General features: G+C 39.9%; 1 pseudogene; it reads right to left on the bottom strand.

Moving 5' to 3' along the window:
* Positions 1-3,740: 3,740 nt before the first annotated feature.
* On the bottom strand, positions 3,741-4,385 carry LOC131554205 (olfactory receptor 1L4-like; annotated as a pseudogene).
* Positions 4,386-14,197: the final 9,812 nt, after the last annotated feature.

Genomic DNA, 14,197 nt, shown 5'->3' with positions numbered 1-14,197 from the left:
AACTCCAAGTCTGAAAACTCTGCGATTCTGAAACAAATATACAATTAATAATTTTCAGCTTTTAAATATTCAGTTTAAGATAGGAAAAGCATAAAGACATTGTCTACAATTAACTTAACAAAAAGGAACAAGAAATTTGTGAATTAACACAGAAGCAGCAGATTATATTGTCCCATTTCATTTGTATAACATCAGTGTCATTATCTTCATACAACTGTAAAACTAAATACAAACACTGCAACAGAAAAACAGTGTAAAAAAACATTGGAAGTGTTAAGTTAATTTACAACTGGAAATTAAACAAAAACAAATAATACCCACCAACTGTTCTGTAAATCTTGCTTTGGATTGAAATCCTGCAGTGTTACAGGAAAAAGGGGGTTTTAAAAGGGCTGTTAAACTAATGACTAGGGTCTAATGGGTCTAATTATCCACTGTGTACAAACAAAGAAATAATTACTTTGACTGAGGTCTTGTTATTTAGCAAAAATGTTTCTCATGTGTATTTAATTACTGTTGTAATTAAGGCCATGAAGTTGTTGGTGTATTTAGGCATGAATTATGTTTTTTTTTTTTTACACTTTTGGCCCACAGAGGCAAACAAGGTAAAAACAAAATGTAATAAAGGCAAGATGTCATCATTATTGAATGAAATTTCATGTCTCATTAATCTGATGTCTGTATACTGTGGCAGATGTATATTTAAGAGAAAATCTAAATCATAAATCTTTATATACAAATATGAGGAATAGGGGGAAAAAATATCCATTCATATTTGATCTGATCTGAAGAAACTTGCCCTCCACAATTAAAACTACAGAGCTTTGATCATAAAATCAAGCATCTTGCTAAGATATATAATTGGGAGATTATAGCTGATATTCATATGCATTTATGCAAGTAGTGTGTTATACTATTATAAAAAGTTTCACTTATTTACATTACAAACTATCTATGTTTCACCTTATGGCCACATAAATAACATACACTCTAAAAAAAATTGGTGTTAAAAAGCCCTAAAAGAGGTTCATTGGCTCGTAATCATAGGGCAGGGTTCCTCAAATCTTTCCCTGGAGGGCCAATCTGCTGCAGAGTTTAGCTCCAACCCTGATCAAACTCACCTACCTGTGATTTTCAAATGATCTTAAAGACAATGATTAGCATGCTCATGTGTGTTTGATTAGGGTTAGAGCTAAACTCTGCAGGAAAGTGGATCTCGTGGGCCAGATTTGAGGATCCCTGTCATAGGGGAGCCACTTTAAGTGCTATGTTGCACATACTGTATATGTGCTTTATACTGCACCTTTTTTCAAATAGTGCTATGTAGAACCATAAGAGGAACCCCATTCTCCTCCTAAGATTTTAGATAGGCCTATATTCTCCACTCTCATATGTTTGCTGTGAACGGGAATTACTACAATGGCAAAAGCTGTTTTGAATCACTTTCATGCTTTTCTGAGGTCAAAAAGTATCATGCGAGGGCCCTGGAATATTTACTTATAGGGGGGCCTTGGGGGCAAATAGGTTGAGAAATATGTAATCTTCAGGAAATACACTGTATTTTGATGTTGTTTTTAAACCATTCCCCAACTGAACTAAGAGACTAAGAGAGAGTTAGAGAACCTTTAAAAATAAAAATAAAAACTATACAGGGGCTTAATGGGTTCTTTGTATGTCAGTGATGCTATAGCACCTTAACAACCCAATAGAACTGTTAAAGGACCATTTGTTTGTGTGTGTGTGTGTGTGTGTGTGTGTGTACCAAATTGCATTTTTTTGGTTCAGTTTTGGCCTCTGAATAAGGCAAGGCAAGTTTATTTATATAGCACATTTCATACACAGTGGTAATTCAAAGTGCTTTACATAAAAATAAGTGAAATAGTCATTAAAAAAATAAAAATCACAACAATAAAAACAAGGAAATTATATAAAAATGTATTTAAAATGAATTTAAAACAGTTAAGAATAGAAAGTGATTATACATAAAATACAGTGCAATTACTTTGGACGTAGCACAGTGCTCATTCAATAAATGCACAATAAATGCTCTGAATAAAACTGATGTTTTTTTTTTTTTCATCTCTAGTTGTGCTTTCCATATTCTCATTATCATTCTACGTGAGTCATAAAATCCTGATGTATCAAATGTGATATAACAAAAAAAAAAAACACACCTACGGAAAATGTTTTTTTTTGTCATGTATATTTTTTCTAAAGGGTCAGTAAACCATTGCATTTAAACAGAGAGATTTTTTCACTGTTATTTCTGTTACTGTGTGTCAAGCTTTGCAGGGTTAAGATTGGTCCATGTCTAAATTTCACAACATAACCTTTTTATAGTTTTGTGTCACATAGAATTGTTTTAGAAGAACACATTTTCAATTTCATTACGACTGATTGAATAAACCGCATGTCTGTCTTTCACATCCTCATTTTAATTATGGCATCTGCCCTGAATAGGTCTATATAAAATAGTTTGTTTTGTTGCATGTGTTTTTATGCAGATTCTAAATTATTCTTTTTTGTTATATAGGACAGTGAAAATTGATAACTGTATTACAAAAGCACCACGGTCTTTATGTATAAAGAGCATGTGAACCGCAGCTTTGGCAACCATTATTAGAAAAGTTTTGTTCTGGGTCCACTGATGTGCTGATTGTCAGTTACTGCGCAATTACTGTCATATCATGTCATGTCATCTTGGCTTATTTACATGTTAGGTGTGAAAATTCAGTTCTCCTTTGTCTGCTTTTGTGACTGATTGATTTTTTTTTTTTTTTTTTGATTGATTGATTTTATATTTGAATTTCCCTGATAATATTGTTCAACACTTACTTGCAAAAAAAATGTTAATATCATTTTGGCAGCTTGCCAATATAATATACAATCATATATTCTGCTTGTGTGTCTACACATGCACGTTGTGAGGTTGTGCTTTAATCAACCATGCATTATAGGAGTGCTTGTCCTTCCCTGCCATCTAGTGTGAAAGTATTACATCCTCATGATTTTTCAGTAAAATATGCAACAAATTGCTTTGTATTCTGGAGTGTCTTATTTATTTTTAGTGTATCTTATATTTATTGTTGTTTCTTAATGAATACTGTTAAACACTTTTTTATTTTCATAATTTACTCCAAAAATGCACAGACAGTAATTGGTAAAAAAAAAAAAAAAATTCATATTTTTAAAATGTATTATAGAATAAAAATCATATTTGGTTATTGTATACTTTTAATGTGCTTGCTGTTAGTGTGTATCTCATTATAGCACAGTCTCATAACTGTTTTCTACGGACAGTGGGTCTTACAGTGACCTGAATTTTGTGAAATTATGAAACTAATTATTTTTACACTAATTATTTTGATTCTCTTTAATAATTTGTGAATAACTAAATCAAAAAAAAAAAACTACATATGTGACATTTACAAATGCAAATGTGCTTGAATCAAGTGAATATGAAAAGATGCTTTATGCTTGAGAAACATTGCCATTCACATCTGCTGGACTGCTGAACATGCATTAATTTTGTGTAACGTATGGATAAATTGCAGGTAACATACCATGAATGCAAAGCAAAAGCCATACATAATGCAAATATTGGGTCTTACACTAAGCCAGAACATTTAAAATATATATTTTTAATAATCATAGGTTATAAGTGTATTCTGCTTAACATGGATCATAATGTGAAATATTAAAAAGTATATCTCCTACTATGGGGAAAAACAAGACTTTTGTTAACCATTGGCTTCATTTTTAATAATATGTTGTGCCACTTTTGGCTTTCTCAGAAGCTTGACTATCTTGTCTCGGAGTTCATCAGTCTTTAAGCTGTAGATGATGGGGTTCAGCATTGGTGGGATGGTAACAGAAACAGTCAGAATTGATGTTAAAAGATCCACATCCTGAACTAATCGCAGGTTTCCTAGTACATATGCCACCATGACAGGCATATAATAGAGAAGCACTAACAGCAGGTGAGTGAGACAGGTCTGGAAGGCCTTCCAGCGCTGTGATATGGATGCAATCCTTGTCACAGCAACCACTACAATCACATAGGTGAAGATAATAAAAGACAAAGGGCCTAGTAAAACAGTCAAAGTCTTAGCTGTAGCCAGTTGACGGTTGTAAGAAATGTCTGTACAAGCCAACCTATAGACTGGACTGTGTTCACAACAGCAGCTTTTTACCTCTCTCGAGCCACAGTAAGGGAGTCTGGCTGCAAGACCGACTGGGAAAATCTCAAGCAAAACAACCAGAAACCAAATTCCTACTATTATGAGCAGCATCCTCAGGTTGGTGTTTATGGTAGAGTAACGTAGAGGCCAGCAGATCGCAATCAGACGATCATACGCCAAAAGAGCAAGAGAGAAAGATTCCATGTCACCAAAAAAATGCATGAAGAACATTTGGGAAAAACATGCTCCAAATGAAACATAATTCTGATTAAACACAAAAACAGGCACCATTTGAGGAATAATAACACTATTCATTGAAATGTCAACAATGGCTAGATTACATACAGCAAGATACTTGGGGTTCTGTAAGCTGGAGTTCATTAGCACGACAGTCAGAAGAACAAGGTTACCCAGCAAGGTGACGATGTAGATGATCACCAAGACCAAAATGAGGTAGTTTTTGTTTGCCAGAGTGCGAAAGGCAGTTAGATAAAATCCTTCATTGAAAGAATTTGTTCCATTGCTGAAAGCAACTGAAAAATTCATTTGAACTCCAAATCTGAAAAGAGGAAACAAAAAAGTATGATTATCACACAAGTAAAACATTTGCAGCCATAAAAGATTCATTTTCTAATCAATTGATAAGAAAAGCCACTTTGAAAAGCCAATGTCTTTCATTAAAAAAGTATGAGGGTATTTAGGGAGTGGATTAACATTTGAAGTGTTACATTTTATAAAATCTCACATTGATCCCACATATTCATACAATCATAAAAAGTGCAGTATCGTACTGTAACAGAAAATAGTGACAAAACTATTACAAGGGTTCATTGCAAATGGAAGTTAAGTGAATAAACAAATAAAATACCTACCGATTTCTCTTAAAATATTGAAATCGGGCCGTGTGAAAGGAAAACAGATTTTTAAAGGGCTTCTAAACTGATGACCAGGGTCTAATGGGTCTAATTAACCACTGTTGTACAAACAAAAATATAATTACCTTGATTGAAGTCTTGTTATTTAACAAAAAGTTTCTCATGAGTATTTAATTAGTTTAATTATGTCCAAATAAAGCTTTTGTTGGTCTGTACACTTTGACAAAACAAAAATGTTTTGCTCTCTGTAGCAAATGCAAGACAATAAGAAACATGTTATAAAAGCATGGTAAACATTTCCAAGATTGAATACGATCTTGAATAAGATATATATATATATATATAGGTTATAGCACTGCATGCTATAAAAGGCTATTGACACCTGTAAAAAACCTGTACCTTTCAAATATTTAAAGAAAGTAAAAATAATTGTACTACATGCACGTCCTGATATTGCTGAGTTAGACGTGTTCCTGGGTCAACATATTTTGTTGACCCTGGAACAACATTTTAATCCAAAAATATAATTTTAACCATATTCCTACACCTAAACCTAACCTTACCCATGAGTAATCCCTAAAATCAGAGGAGCTGATAGATGAATTACACTGATGTACAGGTACCAAACGCTGATTGTAATCCTAAACTTTACAAAAATTTTAAACTGGTTCTTGAAATCTGATTGGTTAATCACAATGTTGTTCCATGGTCAACAGAGATGTTGACCCAGGAACACGTCGCACTCGGCAATATCAGTATCTGTATGAGTATATTGCATATAATTTGCCATTTAAAGCTACAAAAATGGCATAGGTGTTATGTCAATGGTCATTATGTTATGAGGTCTTATGTCAAATTATAAATAGAAAAACATCAAATTCACAAAAAAAACTGTTTTATACATCAAAACAAATCATAGACTAATAGTTTACATACATATGTTAACTAAAATAGACTTTGTATAGCCATATCAGATTTAATACGTAATAATAATAAAAGTATTATATTCTCATAGTGTAACTTTGTTATGAAACTTTTGATTGATCATGCATATCTCTAAGAGGCTCATTATCTTGTTTTGACAAACCTACTGTGATTCCCTGTTGAGACACCAGGAACAAACATGACTAATTTAAACTAAGTACATTCATTAAACTAATGACTAATTACGGTTGCTACAGTATACAAAAGGTTGACATGCAAGAATAACAACTAATGGGTCTCCAGGTAATAAATGAGGTCATGATAGCAACCAATGAGAGACGAGTCTGCCGAGGCATGACACTGTTTGATACAATATATTTTGACACATTAGACAAGCTCACACCAACATCTTGAAACATTGCATGCAAATGTCCCTAACAGCTGTTTAACCCATGTGTACACTGTGAACTCCTATTTTAAAAAGCCAAAATAACAATAATTAAATGAATAAATAATCATTCAGTGCACTTTAAAATTGTATGACCATGAATTTCCATGTGCACATAGGCCTATATTGTACAGTGGGTCAATACTGTCAATACATTTATATGCTTTGGTACTCTTACATCCAGAATTCTGTTTGATAAAAACAGATAAAATGAACCGCAATTCTTCATGTAATAAATGTGCATCATGTATATTACTTAATTACATGTATTTTTCACTGCTTTTTATGTGTGTAAAACATTTGCCCTGAATGATTAAAACAAATCCATTACAGACAAGTTTTACAATCACAAGCACAGACCTTATTTTAAAGTTGTTGTTGTTTTTTTTTAAATGTCATTTTAATATGCTGCACAGATTGTCTTAAACCTACTACACTCTCAGGGGGAAATAAGTACAAATCTGTCTTATGTACACTTTATGTATATGTTGTATATTATATGTATTTATATGTAGTAGTACTTTAAAATGTGTACTTTACTAATATGTTCAATACATTTAAGGTACTAATATGTATAATTTATGTATAACGTATCAATATGAATCTACAAGACTTTAGACTGCTTTAGAAATTAGTGTTTTTTTGGTCTGTGCTGCAAGGTCCTGCTATGGTTTAGCTTCCTTTATTCCATGGTCACCTGCATCTTACTGTAGCCTATTTCTAAACTTAGGACAATATAAGGCCATATTTTAAATTGGTTACTAAATGGTTTAAAGAGTAAGACATTCTTTGAAGAGATAAAATGCTTTCCACAGAAAATTAAAAATAAATTAAGGCCTGGGAACATAACACATGGCATGGTTAGCAGCACCGTTGCATCACAGCATGAATGTCCCTGGCCCATGCTCAGTCAGTAGGCCATTATGTGTGGATGTTCCACCTATGTTGGCACCAGAGGTGGCAAAAGTACACACATCCTTCACTCAAGTAGAAGTACATATACTAATGTTTAAAAAGACTCTGGTAAAACTTGAAGTACTGACTGTACTTTTTCACTCAAGTTAAAGTAAAGTAGTATAAGCTCTGACGTACTTTAGTCAAAAGTAGCCATTACAATACCCATTTCAGTGTCACACTGATGACTGGACCTCACATTAATACAAGAGACCTTACAAAAACCAAGTAGAACACAAGCAGAGAAAAGACTAAGCTGACAAGAAAAATAAAAAATAAAAAACTATTTGCCATCGCCTAGGCTGCATCCTAGATTGTAGGGTGATTCTGCAAACAGAAATAAAATCATTGTGAGAGCATAATTAACACCCCTGTTAACATGCAGGGGGCCTATAACTATAAATCATTAGAAATGTCTAAGGTTTTATTATTGAATATTAAAGTCTTATGATACATTTTTTTTTTTTTTTAAATCAGTGACAGTACTATCTTAAATTTTGGCAAGAAATCTTAAGCATCTGCTAAGAGAAAAAATAACTCGTATGGATATTGGTATTTACTTCCAATTTCCAAGAAAAGTGTTATTTTTCAGATTTTTACCCAAAATAAGGTGTTGTAAGTATTAGAGACTATACATACTTAATACAATGTCTGTTTCATTCATACTCTTAGCCAGAAACTCCATAAATGAGACCCACAGAAGTAATAAGGTGCTTTCGCAATGCATAGTTCTAAGAACTCAGTTCTAGGAACAAGCCAGCAAGGTGGTTCCAAGAGAACCAATTTGGGCCGTTTCCTGGTTGCATTCACACAGACAGCAGGAACTCTGAAGCAGCTGACTGCGACATCTTTATTTGTGGCATTTACCAGTGTCAACAACCGGTGAATGGAAGATGCCGTGATCAGAGCTGTTTTAAATGTGTGTCGTGGAATTCGTGATAACAGAAATAAAATGTAAACGCACAATTTACAAGATTAAAATAGCACAAAAATCTGACTGAATCTCCTATGACAACTAGTGTTACACATCATCAAGGCTGAGAAAAGAACACAAACACCGCAGACAACAGGTAGCTAAATGCCATTATATTCACTTTTTCCATGTTCGTAGAGTAAATATTTTTACTTGACTTTTTAAAATAGTGCGTAGACGGTGTTTCGTATGTGTTTGGCCAATCAGTGTATGTTTACGTCACTGGTAGTTCCTATAGAACTGTTTTAGACCATATCCCACATGAAAAAATACTATAGTAATTTATATTAAATACTATAGTGTTTTTGAACCATACTATAGTAAAGTACTTCAATTAATATGTTGTGGTAATTCTATAGTTGATACTATAGGTGATAAAACAACTATAGTAATATAAACAAATTACTTTACCCAATATTGTACTAAGTTTTTATACAACTATAGGGTATATTATACTACAATACACTACAGTTTACTGTAGTAAAAACTAAAGTGCACAACAGTATTCATTACAGTTTATCAGTTCACTATAGTTAATACTACAGTATGCTGTAGCATTCATTAACAAAGTGTTGTAAATTCTGTAATATATACAGTATAATACACTTTACTGTAGTATGGTTCAAAAACACTATAGTATTTTCTATAAATTACTATAGTATTTTTTCATGTGGGTACTCTGAAGTAGGAGCTAATTTAGTTTCCCCAAAAGGAGTTCCTACAAACCCCAAACCCTCGTTCCCTGAAGGAGGGAACGGAGATGTCGCGTCAGTGACCGATGAATTGGTATCTCACTTCAAGAGACCAATCTACTTTGAATGTAAACTAAATGAGCCAATGCACATTGGCATGTGATGATTGCATCCAGCTGCCACTGATGACAGTGCGAGCATAAATAGGCAGCAGCTGCAACGCATACCAGGTTTTCGCTGAGCAGCTGAGCCGGTAACCCGGCCGCTCAGAGGTGGTACAGCAGCCGTGGCGACGGGTCGTGATGTCTTCGTTCCCTCCTTCAGAGAACGAGGGTAACATACGTAACCGAGACATTCCCTTTCTGTCGGTCACTTTGAGTCATATCGGTGCCCGACGAATTGGGATCCCTACCAAAGCGCCACAGATGCTGCCCTGTATTTGGTGTAGGCCGAGGCTTGCAACAAGAAGGCCAGTCACTGTTGTCGTAGCACTACCCACTCAGTAAGATTGGATAACAGTAGGAAACGTACCCATTCCACTTGGAACAGGAACATTGGGGAAGCCCCATCCTTCCTGAAGGACCTTTCAGAAGCAGTTACACGTATGGATAACTGTTTAGGTGCATATGGAAGATTTAGAGGTGATTGCAACCCTCTTGAGAAATGGCAGAGAAGTCTTCCGGGGCTCTGAGCTATACCGTGAAACTTAAATATATGGGATCCACTCAGGTCACTACATATGGCAGCCAGCCATCTACTGGCTCTCATGGCTTCATCAAGTGAGGGCCTGGCGCCAGACACTCCGCAATGTTTGGCTGCCGTGGGTAATGGAGGAGCTCGACATGGTTTACAGCACGGACACTCTGGAGCAGTTTTAGCAAGACGACACTAAACCAGGGCCTCTCAGTGCCTCTACCCATTTGAGGTGAGAACACAGGAGGTTACCAGCTCAACATGAAGGCAATAGAACAGGGATCCTCAAATCTGGCCCACGAGATCCACTTTCCTGCAGAGTTCAGCTGTAACCCTAATCAAATACACCTGAACATGCTAATCAATGTCCTCAGGATCATTAGAAAATCACAGACAGGTGAGTTTGATCAGGGCTGGAGCTAAACTCTGCAGTGGATTGGCCCTCCAGGGTAAGATTTGAGGAACCCTGCTATAGAATCTAGTGAATGTGTTGGGGGTTGCCCAGCCCGTAGCCCTACAAATATCTGTCAGTGAGGCACCACGCGCCAACGCCCAGGAGGATGCAACACTTCTAGTAGAGTGGGCTCACAACCTGTGCGGGCAGGGCTCACCCTGTGCTTGAAACGCCAGGGTGATGGCACAACTGGGTTCACAACTGATCCCTAAAGGGGGTTGTAGGAACCTTGGGCACTTAACCGGGCCAGGGCCTCAGGATTACCAGGGAATCAGCCGGCCCAAACTTTAGGCACGATTTGTCGACCGAAAATGTGTTCAGATCCCCTACCTTCTTGATGGAGGCCAATGCAATCAGGAGCAGAGTTTTTATTGAAAGAAACTTTAGCTTGACTGACTGCAAGGGCTCAAATAGGCCCTGCTGTAGTGCTCTGAGCACTAGAGAGAGGTCCCAAGAGGGTATAGAGGGAGGCTGAGGAGAATTCAACCTTCTTACCCCCCTAAAGAACCTGATGACCAGGTCATGCTTCCCTACCAACTTCCCTTCCACGGGGTCATGGTTAGCAGCGATCGCAGCAACATAGACTTTAAGGGTGGAGGGAGACAGCCTTCGCTCCAACACTTGCTGCAAAAAGGAAAGCACGACTCTGATCGGACTCGACGAACAGATTCCACTTCAAGGCGTAAACGTGTCTCGTAGACGGTGCTCATGTCAAAGTGATGGTGTCAACTACCTATTTGAGTAGGTCACCTAGAACCTCCGCGTACAGTCCAGGGACCAGACATGGAGTTTCCAGAGGTCTGGACGCAGGTGCCACAGGGTGCCCTGAGTCAGTGGATCCTTCCTCAGAGGAATCTGCCAGGGAGGGGCTATCGCGAGGAGCATCAGTTCCATGTCTGGTTGGGCCAATAGGGCGCAACGAGCAGGACCTGCTCCTCGTCCTCCCTGACTTTGCACAGTGTCTGTGTGAGAAGACTCACTGGGTGAAACGCATATTTACGCAGGGCCCGCAGCCAGCTGTGTGCCAGTGCGTCCGTGCCGAGTGTTCCCTCAGTCAGGAAGTAGAACAACTGGCAGTGAGAGGTTTCTGGAGAGGCAAACAGGTCTACCTGAGTAACTCCGAAACAACTCAAAATCACCTGGACTGTCTGGGCATGGAGTCTCCACTCTCCCAGGAGGGCAACTCGGGCAACGCAGCTCCTCTGCTGCATGGTTGAGCAAACAGTGTGGCACGAAGTGTGGCACGTAAATGGCACAAAGTGACCTCAGAACCTTCCGACTCCAAAGGTGGAGGTGGCGGGCGAGTTGCGAAATACAACGGGAGAGCAGACCACCTTGTCGGTTGATGTATGCAACGGTCACAATGTTGTCTTTCCGGACCAGCACGTGCTTGCCTTGTAAGCGCCCCTTGAGACGGTTAAAGGCAAGTCGCACTGCTAACAACTCTAGGCAGTTGATGTGCCAGTGCAGTTGGGGGCCTGTCCATACCCCTGACACTGCATGCCAGTTGTACGTGGCCCCCCCAGCCGGTGGTAGAGGCATCCGTGTAAATCACAGCATGCCTGGAGACCTGCTCTAGGGGAACTCTTACCCGGAGAAACGCAAGGTCTGATGGCATCAATGGTTGATGTCGGGCAGAGTTTGTTCTTTTCCCAGTTGGCGAAGACCCAACTGGCTGAGGTGGCGGAGCACCAGTCTTGGGGATGGATGCACCCGAAGATGCATTTCTGCATCAGCATCTTGAACAGTAACCGGTGAAGACATGCAGACATGCAGGTCCAAGATTGGTCGTAACCCGCCGCCTTTCTTGGGTACAGTGAAGTTGGGTCTGTAAAACCCCGTCTTCATATCGGCTGGAGGGACCGGCTCTGTTGCATCCTTAGCCAGTAGGACTGCGATCTCCACACACAAGACAGGAGCATCAGCTGCCCCACTGATGTGAACTGGATGCCGCTGAGCTTGGGGGGACGCTGGGTGAACTGAATCTGATAGCCGAGGCTGATGCTCTGCAGAAGCCAGCGAGACAGACTGAGTATTATTAGCCAGGCACCCAAATACCGTGCAAGTAGGACCAGTGGAACCACCGCCATATATGTAGTGGGGCAATGAGGTGGAACGCAGGGACCCAGCTCGGGCAGCTCGTGGGCAGACCGAAGAGGGGTCTGAGTGTGCAGTGCAATGCTTGACTGGTTCCAACGTTGGGCAGAGGGTGCATGAGTAGGGCCTTTGATGATGCTCTCGAACCACCCGTTGCTGCCCGCTGGTGACAGAAGAAGAAGAAGATGAGTGTGGTTCGGTGTTGCCCTTTTGGGACCTAGAAATAGAGAAAACTGCTCTTTTGTCAAGAATTTGGTTGCCATTGGGGGTGGGAGCGGATGCAGGGGGCTGCCCTCGGCAACGAACAGGCTGGGTCAGAAGCAGGATGTGATGAATCGTCGCAGTCTTCTTCTGTGCAGCCGAGAACAGCTGGGCAAAGCTCTCAACCGCATCGCCAAAGAGGCCGGTCTGGGACACAGGGGCATTGAGGAGCCGAACTTTGTCGGCATCCCTCATGTCGGCCAGACACCGCCAGAGATGGCGCTCCTGGACCAAAAGTATGGACATCGCATGACCCAGAGAACTCACGGTGACCTTCGTTGCTCAAAGCGCAAGGTCAGTTCTGGTTCGGAGCGCTTTCAGAACTTCCGGATCATGACCACCCTCGTGCAGGTCCTTCAGTGCCTTGGCCTGATGAACCTGCAGTAATGCCATAGCGCAGGAGTGTCAAACTCAATTCCTGGAGGGCCTGAGCCCTGCAGAGTTTAGATGCAACCCTAATTAAACACACCTGATCCAGCTAATCAAGTCCTTCAGGCTTAATTGAAAACTACATGGTATGTGTGTTGGAGCAGGGTTGGATCAAAACTCTGCAGGGCTCCGGCCCTCCAGGAATTGAGTTTGACACCCCTGCCATAGCGTGTAAGGCAGAGGCAGCTTCTCCACAAGCCGTATAAGCTCTGCCGGTTAGACCAGACGAGTGCCTACAGGCCCGGGAGGGGAGCGATGGGTTTCCCCGCCAGGAGGAGGCGGTATTAGGACACAACTGCCTCGCTACCGACCATTCCACTGGGGGGATCCCCGTATACCCCTTAGCTGCACCACTGTCGAGGGTGATGAGGGGGAGGAACTAGCAGGCCGGTTTCTGGCAGTAAAAGGAGCTGTCCACGACCTGGTAAGCTCCTCATGCACCTCCGGGAAGAAAGGCACTGGGGCAGGGCACTGAGAACCAATGCGAGCCAGTCTGAGAAACCAATCGTCCAACCTCGAGGGATAGGGATGCGGTGGAGGCCGCTTGCAGCACAACAGGGGGTAGTGCAGCCTGAAGTGCACAACCCTCTCGACACAGGAACAACCACCACTGAAGCGCCATCCGCCAATACAAAAGCTCCCTTAGAACGCATTGAACTCGTCACACACAAAGGTTTTGGCAGGAGCAGAACGATGTTGTTGCTCGGCTCCGAAGTGAAAAGCTGGTATGCGTTGCACCTTCTGCCTATTTATGCTCATGCTGTGATCAGCGGTAGCTGGATGCAATCATCGCATGCCAATGTGCATTGGCTCGTTTAGTTTAAACTCGAAGTAGATCGGTCTCTCGAAGCGAGATCCCAATTCGTCGGTCAACGACGTGACTCGAATTGACCAACTGAAAGGGAACTAAGAGCAAGAGAATATAAATTTTGTAAAATCAGAAAGAAATTGTGTAGTGCAATTGAGCAATTTTGGCGAGAATGATTTTATTACATTCCTTGTAAAAGACGAATCCACCCGAATTTGGTGGGTTGGAGGGTGTTAATGTCAAGCCCTGGTTGTAGCAACATGAGATGACCAAGAAAGTGCTGTTTCCCAAATATCAGCATGAGTGCTGATTCAACATTGCTTTTATTCATTCAATAAATGAGTAATAATCATTCAGTAATCTCTGAGCAATGTTTCATTATTGAATGACTCAGCACCTTTGAATTAA

Source organism: Onychostoma macrolepis, chromosome 15 (genome assembly GCF_012432095.1).
Source record: "Onychostoma macrolepis isolate SWU-2019 chromosome 15, ASM1243209v1, whole genome shotgun sequence".
NCBI classification, from domain to species: domain Eukaryota; kingdom Metazoa; phylum Chordata; class Actinopteri; order Cypriniformes; family Cyprinidae; genus Onychostoma; species Onychostoma macrolepis.
Note: the sequence above shows the minus strand (reverse complement) of the source record. Positions and strands in the feature narration are given on the sequence as shown.